Here is a 23,016-nt window from a genome sequence, read left to right as displayed (position 1 = left end):
CTGGATCAAGAGGACCAGCCCGGCCCATCAGGGACCTCTGGACAGTCGGTTCCCCTGCCACAGTCACAAATTTCCACTGAACCTCCCCCCTCAGGAAACACCAGCACAGCACCCACCCCGTGGGCCAATCCCTCTGTCCCCAGAACACGTCAATCAGCAGTGTGTCCACCACTACAGGGACCCCATGCAAACCCACCAACCCAAGACAATCAGAGACCTGGGGTCAGTGGCAGTGGGCACACGGTTCAGGGGACAGAGGCACAGGATAACAGGGAAGCTGGAAGGACTGCTGTGCGATTGGGGGAAGACAGGCCCAGGGAACCCACTCTCCACGAGGCACTCTCCAACATCATGGTAGCATACCATCATTCCCAGGAGACCATGAGCACGGTACTGGCCAAGTTTCAGGAGACCTAGAGGCTGCAGGAGGACTAGTACCTGTGGATCAGGGAGGACTTGAAGTCCATTAACACCACCTTGGTCACCATTGGAGGGATGCTAGCAGACATGGCCAACACCATGAGGGACACAGTGGCACACCAACAGGCCCCTGACACTAACCTGAAAGATGAACAGCCCCCCACTTCCGCCGCCGCTAGTGGACAGGAGGCCCCACCACAGGAACAACAGGCCACCAGCACCCCACCCCCTGCAGAAGGAGAACCAGCACGCAAACAGTCCCTGAGATCCAGGAACAAGACAGAGAACATTGCCAAGATCCCTGCCAGGAAATAAGACTCTCCTGATTGTCACCCTTCTGTCCCACTATGTCACCCTGACAACCTTGACCTGCCAATACTCCACTTCCTATGCCCCCTTGGACAATGCACCTCTGATACCAACAGACTGGACTCTACCATGGACATTCCTCCACCATCACCCTAGCCCATTACACAACCCCCTCCACTTATTAGCACAGAAATAAACACCCTTGAATCACAAATCAATCTGGAGTCAGTCTGTACTTTCACAAATGTGCAACCTCTCAGAAAAATAGCAATGCCAATGTTCATTTTCACATACCAATGTTCGACAGTTGTTGGGCATCAGTAAACATAGCAGAAGGCAGAAAGTGGTACCTAGATCTGTGAAATGGAAAGCCAAAGTGAAATATAAGGGTCCATACACAGAGGTAAAAAGGAAGAATCATGCAATGTCCTACAGTAGTATGATATGAGAGGAGCAGTGCCAGTCTCTTACCTGTGTCTCACTGGAAGTATTGCATGATGATGTTGTTTTGGTTGTCTATATCTTCTTCTTCCTCTCTCCTCTTCTTCACTGTCCACAGGCTCAACAGCTGCCACAAGACCAACATCAAGTCCATCTTCCTGCAGAAAAGACACCTGGCATCGCAAAGCCAGGTTGTGCAACATACAGCATGCCACGGTTATCTGGCACACCTTCTTCGGTGAGTAGTATAGGGAGCCACCTGTCAGATGGAGACCCCGGAACCTGGCCTTCAGGAGGCCGAAAGTGCGCTGAATTATCATCCTAGTTCACCCATGTGCCTCATTGTAGAGTTCCTCTGCCCTTGTCCTGGGATTCCTCCCTGGGTTCAGTAGCCATGACAGGTTGGGGTAACCAGAGTCACCTGAAAATATCGAGGGACAACTGTTAGACACACACCAACCCTTAGGGACAACCCCATACCTGTACACCTATGTCAACTGTGTTGGGACCTTGGGCTCACCTATTAGCCACACACAGTGCCTCTGGAGTTTCCCAATTACATAAGAGATGCTGCTATTTCTCAAAATGTAAGCGTCATGCACTGAGGCAGGATACTTGGCATTCACATGGGAGATGTACTGGTCTGCCAAATACACCATCTGCACATTCATGGAATGGTAGCTTTTGCAGTTTCTGTATACCTGTTCATTCCTGCGGGGGGGACAAAAGCCACATGTGTACCATCAATGGCACCAATGATGTTGGGGATATGTCCCAGGGCATAAAAGCCACTTTTCACTGTGGGCAAATCCTCCACCTGAGGGAAAACAATGTAGCTGCGCATGTGTTTCAGCAGGGCAGATAACACTCTGGACAACACATTAGGGAGCATCGGCTGTGACATCTCTGATGCCATGGCCACTGTTGTCTGAAAGGACCCACTGGCCAGGAAATTGAGTACTGACAGGACTTGCACTAGAGGGGGATTCCTGTGGGATGGCGGATAGCTGACATCAGGTCTGGCTCCAACTGGGCACACACTTCTTGAATTGTGGCCCTATCAAGTCTGTAGGTGATAATGATGTGTCTGGCTTCCATTGTCGACAGGTCCACCAGGGGTGTGTATATCTGAGGATGACACCATATCATCATCTGCCCCAGCGGATGTGCCCTATGGAGGAGAAGGGTGAGCAGAGGGTTATACACACATAGCTTTTACAAGGGTGTTTAGAACAATTGTGATGTAATCGTTATGTTGCGCTGTCTGTCTGTATTCCTGCCCAAAAGTGCTGTGGCACAGGTAGTTGCCCTACCATGTGCCCCCCTGAAATGGCAGCTGCCTGACCTGTAATGAGGGACAAGGGGAAATGAGGTAACTGCGCTGGTGTTGTGCAGCATCGCGGTAGGCGGACGAAGATCGCAGCGCAAATCAGCATTGGCTATCATTGGGCCCTATGGGTTCCAGGAGCCACTGACGATGTACGCCGGGGGTGACGATACGCACCGCTGCGGACGTGACCGCCATTTTCTATCTGTTCACTCACTTGATACCTGACCTTCAACAGGAGAGGACCTACACTGCAAGTGCTGCTGTGACCTGAGTCTGGAAGCTACAGTGTCGGGATAAAGGGCCCCTGTCTTCACCGCGGAGGAGTTGGGCAACCTGGTGGCTGGGGTCCTCCCCCAGTACACGCTACTCTACTGTCCTCTAGACAAACAGGTGAGTACATTGTGAGCATGATGGATGGGACATGAATGTATGGAGTGGGGTGGATGGAAGATACGGGGGCAGAGGCCAGCATGTGAGGATGGTCATTGTTGGACTTTTGCTTATGCAGGGTCATCCCCAGTCTTTTTGCCTCCTGCCTCCTATTTTTTTTCTGACCTGTTGCTGTTGGCTTTTCAACTCTGAGCACTTTACCACTGCTAACCAGTGCTAAAGGGCATATGCTCTCCGTGTAAATTGTATGTAATTGGTTTATCCATGATTGACCTATTTGATTTACTAGTAAGTCCCTAGTAAGGTGCACTAGAGGTGCCAGGGCCTGTAAATCAAATGCTACTAGTGGGCCTGCAGCACTGGTTGTGCCACCCACATAAGTAGCTCTGTAATCATGTCTCAGACCTGCCACTGCAGTGTCTGGGTGTGTATTTTTACACTGTATATTCGACTTGGCAAGTGTACCCACTTGCCAGGCCTAAACCTTCCCTTTTCTTACATGTAAGGCACCCCTAAGGTAGGCCCTAGTAGCCCCAAGGGCAGGGTGCAATGTATGGATAAGGTAGGACATATAGTAATGTGATTTATATGTCCTGACAGTGAAATACTGCCAACTTCGTTTTTCACTGTTACAAGGCCTGTCTCTCTCATAGGATAATATGGGGGCTACCTTTAAATATGATTAAAGTGTAGATTCCCCTAGAGAGTAGAAGGACATGTGGAGTTTGGGGTCCCTGAACTCACAATTTAAAAATACATCTTTTCGTAGAGTTGATTTTAAGATTGTGCGTTTGAAAATGCCTCTTTTAGAAAGTGAGCATTTTCTTGTTTAAACCATTCTGTGACTCTGCCGTGTTTGTGGATTCCCTGTCTGGGTCAGTTTGACAGTTGGGTTGTTTTTCACCTCACACTAGACAGTGACACAAAGGGGGCTGGGGTGTAACCTGCATTTCCTGATTAGCCATTTCTGCTAGGAGGGAGGGGTGGAGTGGCCATTCTCATCTGAAAGGACTGTGCCTGCCTCTGACAATGCCGGCTCCAACCCCCTGGTGTGTGTCTGAGGCCTTGCCTGGGCAAGGCAGGATTTCACAAGTAGGTGTGAGTCCCCTTTGAAGAAAGGTGTCTTCAAAGACTAAAATGGGTATAAGAAGGGCACCCAAATGTACAGACTTGAGAAACACTTCTGGAACCAAGAGGAACCTCTGCCTGGAGAAGAGCTGATAGCTGAGGAAGAAGTGCTGCCTTGCCTGTGACTGTGCTTTGTGGAGCTTTCCTGCAGTGCTGCTTCTGCTAGAGTAAGAGGGCAAAGACTGGACTTTGTGTGCCTTCCATCTTGTGAAGAAATCTCCAAGCGCTTGAGTTAGAGCTTGCCTCCTGTTGTTTGAAGTCTCAGGGACAGCAAAGACTTCTCTCTGCCAGCACCTGGAGTCTCTGGAGAGACTCCTACCTCGACAAGTGGTGCCCTATCCAGTCCCTGGGCCCTTGAAAGGAAAGCTGGTGGAAATCCAAAGAAATCGACTTCAGACGACTCCGGACCGCCGCCGCTGCTGAATCCGGTAACGCCGCCTGCACCTGACGCCGTGACCTTTGCTGGAACGCGACGCTCTTCACAGGCCCGACGCCGCAGCAGCCCCGCTGAAGTCCGCGACTCCGTGGAAGTCGCCGCACCACGTCGTGACCGACGCCGCTCGAAGTGCGTGGATTCAACGTTTCGCACAGACGCCGCGATCCCCGACTTCACGCATCAGCTTGTTTTCACTCTTCACTAAAGGTACTGTACTTGGGGGTGTACACGAATCTGTGTCCGGTGCCACTGGTGTCGGCTTGTTGGAAACAACTCCGTCACGACGCCGTGTTAACATCTCATCGAAACATTTTTGTTTCTAAGCGCTATTTTTGAGTTTAATCTCTAAAAATTCATAACTTGACTTGTGTATGTCGGATTTTTGTCGTTTTGGTCTTGTTTTGTTTAAATAAATATTTCCTATTTTTCTAAACCGGTGTTGTGTCATTTTGTAGTGTTTTCATTAAGTTACTGTGTGTGTTGGTACAAATACTTTACACCTAGCGCTCTGAAGTTAAGCCTACTGCTCTGCCAAGCTACCAAGGGTGTAAGCAGGGGTTAGCTGAGGGTGATTCTCTTTTACCCTGACTAGAGTGAGGGTCCTTGCTTGAACGGGGGTAACCTGAATGTCAACCAAAGACCCCATTTCTAACAGTCAGTTTATGTGTTTCTGGGCCAGGGTTGGAGGTTTGGGGCCAATGAGTAAGAAGAACCGGATGGGGGAGTAAAATCCATTCTTACTTAACTTTTCCTCCAGGTCAGCACTCACCAGTAGAAGGGTATTTGGCATGCCATCGCCAAGGAAGTGCGGTCTATTATAGACGGAGCACCCACTGCCGCAACAGATGGGAGGACCTGCGCTGCTGGAGCAAGAAGACGGCAGAGGCCCAGCTGGGGATGGCCTCCCAATGTGGAAGGGGTGCCCGTCGCACCATGACCCCCTGATGTACCTGGCGGTGGCATATCCTGAGTTGGATGGGCACTTGAGGGCATCACAGCAGCCACAAGGGGTTGGGCACAGTCTCATTCAGCTGACTCTGCGTGCTTTATGAGGTTTCTGGGTGGGGCAAGTGGGTTGTGGGTTGCCCTAGGCCAGGGCAGAAGTGCCAGGGCAAATCTATTGTTAGGCAGGCTCAGTGGCACTCCAACCCCAAAAGTGGTAGTGGCCCTCTACACCTAGTCATGCTGCTGTGGGTTCCAGGTGGGCATCAAATGGTTCTAGGCACGGTCCCCCATGGGCATGTGATTTTCCCCTGAACTGTTAGTGCATGGCCTAGTGCATAGGGCTGCTCCCTGTGTGTTCTGTCCGCCAACGGTGGTGTTGTTGCAGGCATCTTCTGTCTTTCCTCACCTTTTTGTTTTGACACCCTGTCCTTGTGGGCATTAGCATCATCTGGCGGAGGAGCATTGGCACCAGAGCAAAAGGGAGCTGCAACCCACATGGCCCAGGAGGGTGAATGTACGGAGTCTGCAGGCACCAGTGGGACAGAGGACGAGGGGAGCTCCATGATGAGGACAGGAGGAGACACCAGTTACAGCGACTCCTCCTCTGATGGGAGCTCCCTTGCGGTGGAGGGCACATCCGTGCCTACCGCATCAACAGGTACAGCCACCACCCCCCCACCAGCACTGCCTTCCTAGCAGCCCCTTAGCGTGTTTCCCATGCCCGCTCACCCAGGAGGGTGGGCATCTCCTTCGCCCCAGGCGCCTCAGGCCCTGCCCCAGTCAGCCCTGCTGCCCTCAGTGAGGAGATTATTGACCTCCTAAGATGCCTCACTGTTGGACAATCAACCATTCTGAATGCCATCCAGGGTGTCGAGAGGCATTTGCAACAAACAAATACATACCTGGAGGGCATTCATTCTGGCTTGGCAGCCCAACAGAGAGCATTTCAGGCTCTGGCCTCAGCACAGAGGGCAGCACTTGTCCCTGTGTCCAGCCTCCCCCCTCCAACTTCCACCACCCAGACCCAATCCCCTCTACCCCAGCCTATCCCAAACACATCATCAGACCAGCATGCACACTCATCAACACACAAGAGTGGACATGGCAAACATAAGTACAACACTTCCCACAGGCACTCACACAAGCACCATCCCCATGCAGACACACCAACATTCACTGCCTTCACTATGTCCCCCTCCTCCACATCCTCCTTCTCCCTCCCAGTCTCATCTCCACTCACACCTGCATGCACTACATCCTCAGCCACTACCACCATCACCAGCACGCCCATCACCACACACCACTCACGTGCAATAACCACCCCCACTACCATGCACACGTCCCCTGTGTCCTCTCCAAGTGTGTCTGTCAGCCCTCCTCCCGAACTACACAAACGCAGGCACACACCCACTCAACAACCATCCACCTTACAAAAGCCTCCAGCCAAACTCAGCAGACGTACACCTCCTACAACCACTACCTCTTCCTCCACTCTCAAACCCCCTCCATCTTCCCGACCCAGTGAGTCTAAAAAACTTTTCCTGGCTAACATTGACCTCTTCACTACAGCCCACGTCCTTCCCTAGGGCCAGGATGTCCAGATCCCAGCCCAGCACCTCAGCCACAAAATCCTCGAGCACTGTGGTCCCTGCAAGTCCAGTAACATCATGGGCGGCACCAATCAGGGCTACCAGTGTGCCACCTAGTGAGGCCAAGGATCACCCTATTCCGCCACCTGCCAAGGTGTAGAAGGGGCCCACATGCCGTAGGGAAAAGCCGCACTAACCACCCAGCAAGCCATCATCCAAGACAAAAGACGACAGTGCCAAGGTCCCAGCAGCGACTTCCAAGGTGGGAAGGGACACAAGGCTAAAGGGAAGTCAGCTCAGGGCACGGAGCCTCTGGGTGAGGGACTGGTGTCACCCCTTCTGCAAGACAGAGCAGCCACTTGTTCGGCAGTTGGCAACGCCGCAAACACCGCCACCTGCACCGCCACCTGCATGTCTGCTGCCTCTGCAACAGTCCCCAGCATCATCCCCAGTAGGTAGCCGCCTGAGGCTGCAGGAGACGTCCTGATGTCTTCCTCCCAGGTGCTGACACATGCAGCACCGGCAGCATCTCTGCCACAGACATTGCTGCAACCACCGCCACCTGCCCCACGACGTGCTCAGATAGTGCCACCACAGCCGACATGAACATCATTCCCAGTGGGCTGCCATCTGAGGATTCACGAGGTATCCTGGACCCTGCACAGACTACATGAGGCACCACAACCAGCACTGGCAGTACCAGCAGTTGGCAGGCAAACTCACCACAGGGTGGAGTGTGTCTCTGCCTCCATGGAGTATCATGCTACCTGTTCCCAGGAAATGTCGTGGCTCACACACCCAGGTGAGGGGAACAGCCACACACCATGTGTAACACTCTGGGCATCAAGATCCCTTCAGTACCAGTGGAGAAAAGCATCCACTACCCCAGTCCTTGGCAGGATGAAGCACTCTGGGCACAAAGCCCCCTCCAGAACCAGTGGAGAAAAGCATCCACTACCCCAGTCCTTGGCAGGATGAAGCAGTCTGGGCACCAAGCCCCCTCCAGAACCAGTGGAGAAAAGCATCCACTACCCCAGTCCTTGGCAGGATGAAGCACTCTGGGTACAAATCTCCCTCCACAACCAGCGGAGAAAAGCATCCACTACCCCAGTCCTTGGCAGGATGAAGCACTCTGGGCACAGAACCAGTGGAGAAAAGGATCCACTAGAGAGACTGTGACATTGCACTCCCCATGACCAATCAGTGGGCAACCCACCCACTTGAGAGACTTGTGAGACTGTGGCTTTTCACTCCCCAAGACCAATCAGTGGGCAACCCACCCTCTTAAGAGACTTGTGAGACTGTGGCTTTGCACTTCCCAGGACCAATCTGTGGGCATGGAGCCCTCTTGTGGCGCAGAGATGTCGTCCCATTATCCGGCTGAGGTGCCCCCCCTCCCCTTACCCCTGAGGTGCCTGTTTATTTTCAACCTGATGCCCCTGCAGTTTTCTCTCCGTTTTGAGGCAGGTATCATGTGTGGGCTTCGCCCATGCATTTTGGGACCACTGGTCCACGGACAATGAATGGAATAATATCCGAACTTGTGTAGTTGTTGTACATTTTGTATATATTGCTCTTTTACAGACCTGTTTCCCTATCTGGATTTTCAATGATTACACTTGTTACAATCATTTCATTTGGTCCTTGCATTCTTCCAGGGGGTGACGGGTGTAAATGTAATGGTGATGCATGTATTTGTGTGTATGGTGTTGTGGGTGAGGGTGGAGGTAGGGGTGTTGCGTGTTACGTGTGTGTGTCACTCTCTTTTTCCTCCCCCCTCCCCTGTGTGCTAGGTGCAGTACTCACCGTGGTTGTCGCCGCCGTCTTTGATGTTCCTGGTAGAAGAGGAGGTAAACCAACATTGCTAACACCTGTAGTTCGGGCTCCATTGCATCGTGGTTCCTCATTGGATGTCAAGAGGTGAGTGGTTTCCCTTCCAAGTCCTGTTTCCGCCATGCTTTTGATGGCGTTGGTACCGCCCCTGAAAACTGGCGGAATGGTGACTTGTAATACAGTGGGCAGGACATTGTCTTCCGCCTGTCTGTTGAGGGTTACCGCCGCAGTGTTTGTTTCTACCGCCGTGGCGGTCGGAGTGTTTAAGTGGCTGTCTATATTGACGGTTTCCACCATGGTTGTGATCCCATTATTTTTACCGCCAGCCTGTTGGCAGTATTACCGCCGCTTTAACACCGAACGCCAAGGTTGTAATGAGGGCCTATCTCTTTAGGGATCAGTCTGTCTGACTTGTGCATTTGGGGGGAGCGGGAAACATCTTTGTCGCTGCTCTCCTCATGCATGCATTTAGTTGCCATCCTGCTTCTCCTATGCGTTACTTGGGTTTGAACTAGGCTACTCTGATCGCTTATTTCTTGGTTGGCCTGTGTCTTACGCTGATGGTCTGGTGGGGTTCCGGTTCCCGATGGGTGCCTCCCTTCAGGTTCTACTTCGGACTCCTCCTCATGTGGAGGCTGGGGCCTGGCTCTGCTCTCCTCCAGGGGAGGGCGTGCTGTTCTGTTCCCCTTTGCACTCCTCAGTGGAGAGCTTGCTCTCTCTGTCTCCTCAACTCATGCCTTTCTTCTAACTCCCTCCAGATCTGCCTCCTTCGCTTGGTGCTGAAAGCGCTTCTTCTTTGTGGGAATATACCCTCAAGCTCACTACCTGTCATCTATTCCGCTGCCTGGACATATTTTGGCAGAGCGTACCCTGTAGCTCCCTCTCCGGTATCAGACCCTATAAGGCTGGAAACTTTTTTCTCCCTTCCACTGGTGGTGTGACTGACTAGTGCCATTGTGGAAGGGATGTACATTCCCCCTACCCTGCATCCAGTGTCTTGCTGCCCAGAGGGGGGCCCTACGGGCTCCACAACCAGTGGATTGGTGTAACCTAGTGCAGGACTGGCTGGGAAAGCAAATGCCAAAGAGAGCACTTCCATACCTTTGTATGGTTGCAGAGGTGCAGAAACTTTGCTTGCGGAATCTGGGTGGTTTTAGGTTGGGGCCACCATGAATTTGACCCTTAGTTCTAACGCCTCCTTTCTTTTAGCCTTCTTTCACCTTACAAATTTGGTCTCAATGTGTGTCCTTCAGTGCTCTATTGTATTGGTGTTTAAGGTTCCTCTCTTTCTCACCAGAGGAACTCATATGCCTTAGTATGTGTGTGCTATTCACCTTAAAGGCGACTACATGATGGGTTGATATCCTTTTTATGGGACTGGTACAGTTCTTACTTGCTTAGTTTTCAAATGATCCTAAATTTTACTCTGATCATTGGGAAATATGTACATGGGATTATGCCAGCAATAACTACCACCTATGAGCTCAACTTCAGATGGAGATGCATCAAACAGGCTTTTCCCAATACATAAAAAAACACATATGAGAAAGTTATTTCCGACGCCCCCTTATTAATCATACTGTCTCCGTGAGATCTATTAAATCATTGGAATCACCAGGAAACAGGTATTTTTAACTCACCTGAGATCCCATCACTCATATCCCTCTTATGATTAACATTGATGAGACTACAATAGTGCTTTCACGTATCTCATTGGTAGTAGCACGCCCTGTTTTGTTGCAGAACGGGAAGAAACCCAATGATGCCAAGGGTTAACCCTGGTGGGCGATGGTTTTTCTAACAGGAAAATCTTCTTTTCCCTGCCCATCCTGTGGCATTTCTTTGGGCTGGGTCTTTTTTGTAATGTTATATTGGCTATACATAGGAAAGACTTAACCCAAGAACTTCCCACCTCATAGTTTTCATAACATTAAAAAGAAGACATAGGGGGTCATTCCAACCCTGGCGGTCGGTGTTAAAGCGGCGGTCAAACCGCCAACAGGCTGGCGGTAAAAAAAATGCAATTCCGACCCTGGCGGAAACTGCCAACAGAGACCGCCACTTTAACACACCGCCTGCCACGGCGGAACAAACAAACAGCGCAGCGGTCACCGCCAACAGACAGGCGGGATACAATGTACCGCCCACCCTATCACAACCCACCAATCCGCCACCTTTTCCGGGGCGGTAGCCCCGCCGATAAAAACACGGCGTAAACAGACATTTCAAACGGAAAACGCTCACCTCCATACACCCCACAAGGAATCTGGACAGCATGGAACCCGAACTACACATCCTACCAGCCATTGTCTTCCTGCTCCTCTACCAGGAGCACGAACGCCGGCGCAGAAGACAACGGTGAGTACTGCACCTACGACACAGGGGAGGGGGAGGCAAAAAATTACGGGGACACACATATGCAACACACCCACCCTCACCCACTACAAAACACACATCAATGCATAGCAACACATCACAGTTACACCCCCAACCCCCCCGGAAGAATGCAAAGGCAAAAGGAAATGATTATAAATATAGAATTATATTGTAATACTGAGTATAAAATATATCACACATCTATAACTTCATATACATAAATTGTCCAGTCCGATATGTCCATCAGCCATTGTTCGTGGGCCACTGGGCGAAAACACATGGGCAAAGCCCACACAGGATACCTGCCTCCAACGGAGAGAACACTGCAGGGGCACCAGATAGGAAAACTACAGGCACCTCAGGTGGAAGGGAAGGGGGGCACCTCAGCCTGATGAGTCCACGACGCCAGATCCACGAGGGGCCTCCATGGCCCCTGTGCCATCCTGGGGAGTGCAAAGCCACAGTCTCTCAAGTCTCTACAGTGGGTGGCTTGCCCACTGCCATATCCTGGGGAGTGCAAAGTCACAGTGTCTCAAGTCTCTACAGTGGGTGGCTTGCCCACTGCCATATCCTGGGGAGTGCAAAGCCACAGTCTCTCAAGTCTCTACAGTGGGTGGGTTGCCCACGGTGCCATCCTGGGAGTGCAGAACCACAGTCTCTCAAGTCTCTACAGTGGGTGGGTTGCCCACGGTGCCATCCTGGGGAGTGCAAAGCCACAGTCTCTCAAGTCTCTACAGTGGGTGGTTTGCCCACTGTTCAATCCTGGGGAGTGCAAAGCCACAGTCTCTCAAGTGGATAACAGTCTCCACTGGTACTGGAGGGGGACTAGTGCCCAGAGTGCTTTGTGCAGCCCTGCCCGACACAGATGCGGGCCTGCCCCTTCCGCCAATGGGCCAGCGGTGCTTGAGATGAAGGGCCCAGTTCAGCGGTGCTTGAGACGGCGGTGCCCAGCGGAGCGGTGCTTGAGATGCAGGGCCCAGTGCAGTGGTGCTTGAGACGGCGGTGCCCAGCGGAGCGGTGCTTGAGATGAGGGGCCTAGTGCAGCGGTGCTTGAGACGGCGGTGCCCAGCGGAGCGGTGCTTGAGATGAAGGGCCCAGCGGAGCAGTGCTTAAGATGAAGGGCCCAGTTCAGCGGTGCTTGAGACGGCGGTGCCCAGCAGAGCGGTGCTTGAGATGAAGGGCCCAGGGGAGCGGTGCTTGAGATGAAGGGCCCAGTTCAGCGGTGCTTGAGACGGCGGTGCCCAGCGGAGCGGTGCTTGAGATGAAGGGCCCAGTGCAGCGGTGCTTGAGACGGCGGTGCCCAGCAGAGCGGTGCTTGAGATGAAGGGCCCAGTGCAGCGGTGCTTGAGACGGCGGTTTCCAGCGGAGCGGTGCTTGAGATGAAGGGCCCAGTTCAGCGGTGCTTGAGACGGCGGTGCCCAGCGGAGCGGTGCTTGAGATGAAGGGCCCAGTGGAGCGGTGCTTGAGATGAAGGGCCCAGTTCAGCGGTGCTTGAGATGAAGGGCCCAGTTCAGCGGTGCTTGAGATGAAGGGCCCAGCGGAGCGGTGCTTGAGATGAAGGGCCCAGTTCAGCGGTCCTTGCCATGTTCAGAGGTGCTTGCCTTGGCGGTCCTTGCCCTGTTCAGCGGTGCTTGCCTTGGCGCTCCTTGCCCTGTTCAGCGGTCCTTGCCCTGTTCAGCGGTCCTTGCCCTGTTCAGCGGTGCTTGCCTTGGCGGTCCTTGCCCTGTTCAGCGGTGCTTGCCTTGGCAGTCCTTGCCATGTTCAGCGGTGCTTGAGTTGGCGGTCCTTCATTGCCCAGCTAGGCTGTGGCTGGCGGTCCTTTATTGCCCAGCTGGGCTGTGGCTGGCGGGGACCTCCTGGGCAGCTGGGCTGTGGCTGGCGGGGCCCTCCTGGGCAGCTGGGCTGTGGCTGGCGGGCCCTCCTGGGCTGCAGTACCGGGCCTGTGTGTGTCCTCCTGCACACCTGGGATGGGGCTGGTGGGGCCCTCCTGGCCAGCTGGAATGCTGCCGGACTTGTCGGGCGTGCTGCCCTTCCCACCCTTCCCTGCACGCTTGTGGCCCTTTCCCACCTTTGGCGGTGTGCCAGGTGGCACCTCACTTCCTGACAGTGCCAATGTAGGGATTTTGGTCCCTGGGGTCTTTGGTCGCTCGCACCGGGCACTGGCAATCTTAGGATGCTTTTCCGGTGGTGGGCTGGCCGTGCCTTGGCTCCTAGCTGAACTGGATGCCCTTGAGGGTGGGGGACTCCACAGTCCATGGACAACAGTCTTCACTGGTCCCGGTTTTGTGGTGGCTGAGGTGCTGATTGGAGTCTTATGAGACGGACGGGGTGGGGGAGTTGTAGGAAAGAGGTCAAGTTTGGAAAGGAAAATCAATTTGGAAAGAGAGGGACGGGTAGGTGTAGTGGGTATGGGAGTGGAGGAAGAGGATGTGGTTGTAGGAGTGTGGAGTCTGGTGTCTTTGGGTGCAGGTGCTTGGGCTGGAGGCTGTCGTGAGGTGGATGGCTGTTGGGTAGGTGGCTGCCTGCGGTTGTGTAGTTTGGAGGAGGGGGTGACAGACACACTTGGAGAGGACACAGGGGACGTGTAAATGGTAGTGGGGGTGGTGACTGCACGTGTGCGGAGTGTTCTGGTGGGTGTGCTGGTGATGGACGTAGTGGTGAAGATGTTGTGCATGCAAGTGTGAGTGGAGACGTCACAGGGAGGGAGGAGGGAGACGAGGAGGAGGGGGACACAGTGGAGGCAGTGGCTGTTGGTATGTCTGCATGTGGATGTTGCTTGTGTGATGTGTGGTGCTTATGTCTGGATGAGCTTCCCTTGGGTGTTGAGGTGTATGCAGGCTGGTCTGATGGTGTGTCTGGGATAGGCAGAGGTACAGGGGATTGGGTCTGGGTGGAGGAAGTTGGAGGGGGGAGGAGGCTAGAGACAGGGACAATTGCTGCCGTCAGTGCTGAGGCCAGAGCGTTGAACGATCGCTGATGGGCAGCCTGACCAGAATGAATGCCCTCCAGGTATGCATTACTCTGGTGCACCTCTCTTTGTACACCCTGGATGGTATTCAAAAGGGTAGACTGCCCAACAATGATGGTCCTTAGGAGGTCAATGACCTCCTCACTGAGGGCAGCAGGGGTGACCGGCGGCAGGGTCTGAGGTGCCTGGGGCGAAGGAGAGCCCACATTCCTGGGTGAGCGGGCAGGGGGCAAACGCTGAGGGGCTGCTGGGAGGGCGGTGCTGGTGCACTGGGTGGCGGCTGTACCTGTTGCTGCGGGGGGCACGGATGTTGCCGCCACCACAAGGGAGCTCCCTTCAGAGGACGAGTCGCTGTCACTGACATCAGCACGAGTCCCCGCTGTGGAGCTCCCCTCGTCCTCCGTCTCACTGGTGAAATCCGAGTCAGTTGCATGGACCGCCATGGCCATGTGAGATGCAGCTCCCTCCCTAATGCACACATGAACAGGAAGACCACAAAAAAGGGGGGGAGGAGAAATAAAGACATGTTGAGTGCATGGATTACCGCTACCGTTGGCGGACAAGACAGACACAGAAGCCCCCTGCACTACGCCGCGCACTTGGGGTCCACTACGCAATCCGTGGGACATGGCCTACAAGCCTATGGACGACAACTGCACACATAGATGACACAGGGCCATGGATACCTGTACTTGGCACCCTACAGAGGTGGGGGGCGGGGGCACAGGCCATGCCTTACGGAGGGGCCTAGCCTACAGAAATCGCCCTGGCCTAGGGATACCCACATCCCTCCTCCCCCACCCAGACACCTCCACTGCACGCAAAGTCAGCAGAATGTATTTGTACTCACCCCCTTGTGTCTGCTGTTATGTCCTCACGCGCCCATCCAAATCGGGGTAGGCCACCGCCAGGATCCGGGACATCAGGGGGGTCAATTGACGACTGGCACCCCTCCTACGTTGGGAGGCCATCCCCAGCAGAGCCTCCGCCGTCTTCCTGCTCCCGCGTCGGATGTCCTCCCACCTCTTCCGGCAGTGGGTGCCCCATCTGTTGTGGACCCCCAGGGTCCGGACGTCCTTGGCGTTGGCTCGCCAAATCGCGACTTTCTTGTGGGCGCTGACCTATGTGACATGTACAGGGAGAGAAAAATTGTCATCACCTTCTGCATGCTCGATGTGAGTGGCCCCCCATCCCCACCCTTTCCATGTGGCACATGCTCTCATCTGTCGTCTGATGCATGCCTCAATCGCTCCCCTCCCCACCAACTTTCATCCACCCGACTCACCCCAGGCATTGGCCACAAAGCATGGTCCCAGTGTACTTACCTGTTGGTCTGGAGGACCGTAGAGTAGCGCATACTGGGGGAGGACCCCATCCACGAGTTTCTCCAATTCTTCAGAAGTGAAGGCAGGGGCCCTTTCCCCAGTCGCAGCAGCCATTGTCTCTTCCAGACCGAGGTCACAGCAGCACTTGTAGTGTAGGTCTTCTCCAGTGGAAGATCAGGTATCGAGTGATTAAGACGATAGAAAATGGCGGTCACGCCCGCGCGGTGCGTACCGCGACCGCCGGCGCACATCGTCATTGGCTCGTGAAACCCATAGGCTTCAATGTTAACCAATGCGGCTTTGCGCCGCGGTCTTCGACCGCCTACCGCCACGGTGTGCCACGCCAGCGCATTGACCTCACATCCCATTGTCACACTTCACAGGTCAGGCAGCCGCCATTTCAAGGGCCCACATGGCTTAATTTCTACTGCGTCACACATACCTAGGCCTTTCCTCAACACTCATACAAACCATTCAATGCATAGTGAATCGTGTTGTGTGCAAGCTGTGGGAACGTACCTGTGGGTTGATTGACTCTGTGCTCGCTGTTTTCCTTCCTAGGCACTGTCCGCTGGGACATGCGAGGAGATGGAGGAATCTTCCCGTGTACAGACCGCTGGTGGACCTGTCGACAATGGAGGAACGACATGTCATTCTGACATACAGGCTTGACCGAGCCCCTATACATGAACTGTGTGCCCAGCTGGAGGCAGACCTGATGTCACCCTTCCGCCAACCCACAGGAATCCCCCCTCTAGTGCAGGTGCTGTCAGTACTCCATTTCTTAGCAAGTGGGTCATTTCAAACAACAGTGGCCATAGCATCAGGGATGTCCCAGCCCATGTTTTCCAAGGTGTTGTCCAGAGTGTTGTCTGCCCTGCTCAAACACATGCGGAGATACATCATGTTCCCTGAGGTGGGGGATTTGCCTACAGTGAAGGGTGATTTCTATGCCCTTGGACATATCCCCAACATCATAGGTGCCATTGATGGGACACATGTGGCTTTGGTACCCCCCAGCAGGAGTGAACAGGTGTACAGGAACAGGAAAAGTTATCATTCCATGAATGTACAGATGGTGTGTTTGGCTGACCAGTACATCTCCCATGTTAATGCCAAGTTCCCTGGGTCAGTGCATGACGCCTACATCCTGCAGGAATAGCAGCATCCAGTATGTGATGGGTCAACTCCATAGGCACCGGGTGTGGCTATTAGGGGACTCTGGTTACCCCAACCTGTCCTGGCTACTGACCCCAGTGAGGAATCCCAGGACCAGGGCAGAGGAACGCTGCAATGAGGCCCATGGGCGGACTAGGAGGGTGATCGAACGCACCTTTGGCCTCCTGAAGGCCAGGTTCAGGTGCCTCCATATGACTGGTGGATCCCTAATGTACTCACCAAAGAAGGTGTGCCAGATCATCGTGGCCTGCTGTATGCTTCACAACCTGGCTTTGCGACGCCAGGTGCCTTTTCTGCAGGAGGATGGTCCAGATGGTGGTGTTGTAGCAGCTGTGGAGCCTGTGGAGAGTGAAGAGGAGGAAGCCGAAGAGGACGACATAGACAACAGGAACACAGTAATAGAGCAGGATTTTCAATGACACACAGGTAAGAGTAGACACCGGCATATTACATTTACCTAAAGACTCCTACCTCTCTACTGTCTGACTTTTTCCCCCAGTGTATGGTAACAGTGTTGTGACTTTCCCTTCCGATTTCAGAGCTGTGGGCCCCACTGCAAAACATCTGCTTTGTTTCCCAATGGACTACAGCTGTGTGACAGCGGTTTGTTGGCATCACAATGTGAATAAACATTTTGGCACTGTCATGTCTAATACATTTGTTAAAATCACAGACAGACTCCAGATTGTTTATGTGCAATAAGTGTGTTTATTCAAGTGCTCTAATTTGGATGGGTGGTTGCAAATCGGTGAGGGGTGATGGTGGAGGATTGTCCATGGCAGAGTCCAGACTATCAGTATCACAGGTGCATTGTCCAAATGCCTGTGGAAAGTGGAGCAGGGGCAGTTTAAAGTTGGACAGGGTGACAATGTGGGACAGTGGGATGACAATCAGGGCGGTATCCTTTGCTGGCGGGGGTCTTGACATGTTACTCTGTCTTCTTCCTGGATCTCAGGGCCCGCTTGCGGGGTGGTTCTCCTTCTGCAGGGGGTGGGGTTCTGGTGGCCTGTTGGTCTTGTGTCGGGGCCTCCTGTCCACTAGCGCCGGCGGAGGTGGTAGCCAGTTCGTGGTCCATGCTAGTGACAGGGGCCCTTTGAGGTGCCACAGTGTTCCGCAATGTGGTGATTAACTCATTCAGGGCCACTACGATGGTACCCATGGCGGAACTGATGTTTCTTAGTTCCTCCCTGAACCCCATATACTGTTGCTCCTGCAGAAGCTGGATTTCCTGAAACCTGGCCAGGACCGTCGCCATCGTCTCCTGGGAGCGGTGGTATGCTCCCATGATGGAGGAGAGGGCCTCGTGGAGAGTGGGTTCCCTTGGCCTGTCCCCCCCCTGTCGCACAGCAGCCCTCCCAGTTCCCCTGTTTCCCTGGGCCTCCGTCCCCTGGACCGTGTGCCCACTACCACTGCCCCCAGGTCCCTGTTGTTGTTGGGGTGGTGGGTTAACCTGGGTTCCCTGTAATGGTGGACACACCGCTGATTGACGTGTCCTGGGGACAGAGGTATGGGCCCGCTGGGTGGGTGCTGTGCTGGTGTTCCCAGAGGGGGGAAGGTCTGCTGTGGCTTGTGACTGTCTGAGGGGAACCGACTGTCCCGAGGTCCCCGATGGACCGGGCTGGTCATCTAGGTCCAGGGAGACAGAGCTGCTGTCATCACTGTGGGCCTCTTCTGGGGGTGGAATGGACATTTGTGGATCCTCCTGCGCGGTCACCTGGCGTTCGGGTCCTGCAGGGGTATAAAAGTATGGTTATTGCTTCTGTGTGTGCCAATGGCGTGCAATGGGTGGGTGCCCGTGTACCCCAGTGCTGGCATTCCTTTGTGGGGACTGTTGTGGCGGTGTTTTGGGGGGGGTGATGGGTATTTGCATTGGGCATGCTTTGGTGATGGGTGTCCATGCTTTGGGGCCGCATTCAGGGCTAAGTTTTGGGATGGGTGGGTTGTGATGGTGAGACATTTGCAAGGGGTAGTTGTGATGGGGGTGGGGGTGAGGGTGGGGGTATGAGTTGGCATGCAGGTGGGGTAGGGGGGATGAAGTAGTGAAGATGAGACTTACCAGAGTCCATTCCTCCACCGACTCCTGCGAGGCCCTCAGGATGCAGGATGTTCAAGACTTGCTCCTCCCATGTTGTAAATTCTGGGGGAGGAGGTGGGGGTCCGCCGCCAGTCCGCTGTACCGCGATGTTGTGCCTTGATACCATGGAACGCACCTTCCCCCGTAGGTCGTTCCACCTCTTCCTGATGTCGTCCCTATTTCTTGGGTGCTGTCCCACAGCGTTGACCCTGTCGACTATTCTGCTCCATAGCTCCATCTTCCTGGCAATGGTGGTGTGCTGCACCTGTGTCCCGAACAGCTGGCGCTCTACTCGTACAATTTCCTCCACCATGACCCTGAGTTCATCATCTGAGAACCTGGGGTGTCTTTGAGGTGCCATGGGGTGGTGTGGGTGATGTGTGGGATGGATTGTGTGGTGCTAAGTGTGGTGATGTGTATTGTTGTGTTGTGTGAAGTGCGTGCTAATATTGCAGGGTGACAGTGAATTGGGCGTCTGGGTGCTCGGATGTCTTTTCTCGGTGCGTGTTCACGAATCTCTAGGAGTGGAAGTTTGTGGGTGATGTGGGTGTGTGTTTTATATTGTATTGGGTGTGTGGGAGTGGTGTGTGTATGTGTATCAGGTGTGTGTATTTCGAATTGGCCAATGTGGTAGTGTTTTGTACGAGTATGTGTATTTCGACCGCAGCGGTGTGTACTGTCAATAGAATACCGGGGTTGAAAGACTGCCGCGTGGATTCGTGGGTCGTAATGGCATGGACGTATTTCTGTTGGCGTGACGGTGGAGGTTTGGTCATCGCCAGTTTATCGCTGACCTTTGGTGTGGCGGACTTTTGTGGATGTCGGTATTTTGGCGGTTTGCCTGTTGTGGGTCAGAATGACCGTGGCGGTTTACCGCGACCGCGGCGGTGTTCTGTCTGGCGGTAAGCGCATTTTCCCGCCGAGGTTGGAATGACCCCCATAATTTGCTGTTACAAACGATTATTGATCGTAGATCTGATTGTAGACAAACTTGTTTACAGCTAATAGAACTAGATGTAAAATATTTGTAGGGACTCTACTTACACTTATAGGGCTCAATTCACAAAGGTAAACTTACACTGTTGGTCTAAGTTTAGAGTAAAAGTGTAATTGTAAGGTAAGTTACGAGTAGTATCTTTACAACCGCACTTTGGCAAGATAACCCGCACTCGGGGTAGATCATCCGCACTTGGAGTGGATCATCTGTACTCGGGCCAGATCATCCGCATGTGGTGGGGGATCATCAGTACTCTGTCTGGGTCATCTGGACCACAACCGTAATCAGTGTATTTACGTGCCCCTGCAGATTATCAAACCCACCTGCCACCCAGAGCCAAAAACCTGATAATAGCAGCATACAAGCAAGCCTCTGGTTTCCCAAGAACCATACTGTGCCTGTCTGTGCTGCATATCCTGTATCCATTCTGCCCACTATGAGGAAATAAAACAACACAGAGGAGGAGACCACTATGATGCAGACATTTTTTGTGAGGAACTACAAAAGACTGCATGGTCTCCAACCCTATATCAGCAGTTCCTCACAGAAGGCAGCTTTATGGCAGCAGTTGGCCAAGACAGTCACTGCATTGGGGCAGGGTATCTGGACTGTGAATGACATCAAGAAGAAGTGGCAGGATGAGAAGAGGTGGGTGAAGGAGAAGTATACCAGGACAGAGGTGGCCAGATCCCTCCCTGATGTACAAACTGGAGCGTGCCTCTGACTCACCCGACTTGAGTGGGATGTCCTCTCCAACATAGACCCCCAGCTACTCCATGGGCTGCCTATGACTGATACCCGCAATGTGGTACCAGGTAATTTGCAATGATACTAACAATGACACCTTATGAGTATTGTGTGTGATATTCATAAAATGTGACGATTAATGGTGTCCCATATAAGTACAATCTGCATGGTGACTCAGACCCTCATGTGTCCATCACACTACAAGTACCACAGTCCTTTGTGATGGCAAATTTACAACACCTCTGTCCCAAACAGTGAGCTATCACTGCTGCATCATCCACTTAATGCTAGTGTATGGGAATAGAAAATGTCCCTCATACATGTACCACTGTGGTTGGCATGTAGATGCAAATGTGTAGTTGATGGACCTGGCCCTTTTTGCGGATTCATTCCCAGACTTCTTGCCTCCTTCCTCCTATTTTATCTGAGCTCTTGCTGTTGGCTCTAGTACTCGGACCACTTTATCACTGCTGATCAGTGCTAAAGTTCAGGTGTTCTCCCTTCTAAAAGTTGGCATGATTGGTTTATACCTAATTGGCACATTTAATTTACCTGTAGGTCCCTTGTACAGCGGTATCGCTATACCCAGGCCTTGTAAATTAAATGCTACTAGTGGGCTTCAGCGCTGCTTCCACCACCCTCAGAAGTAGCCTTTCAAACCTGCCTCAGGCCTGCTAGCTCAGGGCCTGTATGCGCAGTTTACTGCCACAGGGACCTAGCATTTAAATTAACTTTCCAGGCCTAGAACTCCCCTTTTACCACATGTAAGTCACCCCTAAGGTAGGCCCTAACTAGCCCTAGGGGCATGGTGCTAGGTATGTTGGATGAAGGACATGTGCCTGGTTGTTGAGCCCGTCCTGGTGGTGACAAACAGCTTATTTGGTTTGTCACTGCTGTGAGTGCTGCCTTCTCATGGGATTGCATTGGAAATGTCCTGCCTTGTGATCAGGGGGTATTGTCTGATCTATGAGGGGTAGCAAAGGCATGCTTGATATGGTTGTAATGGTAGTGAGAAATGCTGCTTATTGGGGTAGGTGGATTTTGTATTATCATTGCAGAAATGCTACTTCTAGAAAGTATGCATTTCTCTATGCTTATGACTCTGGTGTTTTGCAGCTTGACTCCAATCCAAGTCTGGGAAGAGTGACAGTTTGGCTTTGTACATACTTTTCAGACACCCTGTACATGGGTAGGGTAGAGGTGTCACAGAGGTGCATCAGCATTTGGAATGGTCTTCCTGGGCTGAGAGAAGGGGAGGCGGAGCACACTTGAATTTGTATAGGCTGTGCCCTAACCTCACACAAAGGGCTTGTTTACCCCAACTGATGTCTGGAGCCTGTGCTGGAGAAGAGAGGGGACACTCCTAGAACCAGTTGTAACTGGTTGAAACCTCCTCCTCCCCTTTGTTAAACCTATGCAAATTTGAGTATAAGTACAGGGGGTTTTCCCCATGAAAAAGAAACAATTAAAACACTTTGAACTGGACATAGAATGCTGCCGGAGGGACTCACAGGAACCGTCTTGGACTGCTACTGCTGTGCGAACCTGTGACCTACTTGGTCTCTTGGAGGAGCTGCGACTGTCTGCATCCCCTTTGTGCTGGCCTGTTGCTAGGCACTACCGCCCTTTGCTTCACTTTGGTGTCCCCAGAGGCTGGGTGCTGTGGCCCCTGCTCTCTGCAACCTTTGAACTGTTTGAAGCACATTAGGAGCATTTTTCATTTTCATAGGCAAAGTGCCTGGTGAGTGCTCCACTGAATTTGCCCAGAGCACCTTTTGCTTGATTTATGAGGTGCTTTAGAGGCTCTTCTTGTACCCCGTTGAGCGTGTTGCTGCTGAAAGATCACCGCCACGACCCAGGCGATTGAAATTGACGAGCACATTGAAAGCATGCTCCTTGAAGTTGCCCCGGGACATGAGTGGAGCGAAGACTGGAGTGAGCCCGCTTCTAACAGTGCCCGGGGCGAAGTATGCACTCAGGAGCACCCCTGGGACACCAACAGACCCTATCCCTGGCCTGATCACCGCTGCTGCCCAGGAGGTAGAGTAGACACTTGTACACCAGATTGGGTGTGGGCGAGTGGATGCCAGTGGCCCCAGGAGGGAGAGAGGCCTCATCAGAGGTCTCCTCTGGATCCCAGGGCTGCCCTGAGAGCAGGTCAAAGGGGAGGTGAGGGTAAGTCCCCTCTTCCCCCAGTCACTGCGAGAGGAGTGTGACGCTCTAAATGAATTGGCCATTGTTCGGTTTTGGGTCCCCCTGCCCCCGTGAGGGTGGGTCATGGCTCCAGTGGTCCCCAGAGGCAACTGATGCCCCGGATTGGGTGGTGGCCCCAGGAGGGGCCCCTAAACAGAACGGAGGGGATGCGTGCCACCCCCCTCCACTGCATCAATCATTAGGTGGTCCCCTGTTTTGAACCAATGAGCATTGGGGGCCCCCATAACTTCCCTTTTACTCAAGGTGCATCCTTGAGTTGGCCGTTTACCGACCATGCAATGGCCATATGTGTGCACTAATGTTCCTGGTATAGAC

Source organism: Pleurodeles waltl, chromosome 8 (genome assembly GCF_031143425.1).
Source record: "Pleurodeles waltl isolate 20211129_DDA chromosome 8, aPleWal1.hap1.20221129, whole genome shotgun sequence".
Classification (NCBI taxonomy): domain Eukaryota; kingdom Metazoa; phylum Chordata; class Amphibia; order Caudata; family Salamandridae; genus Pleurodeles; species Pleurodeles waltl.
The sequence above is the reverse complement of the archived record's forward strand: the minus strand, read 5'-3'. Positions refer to the sequence as shown.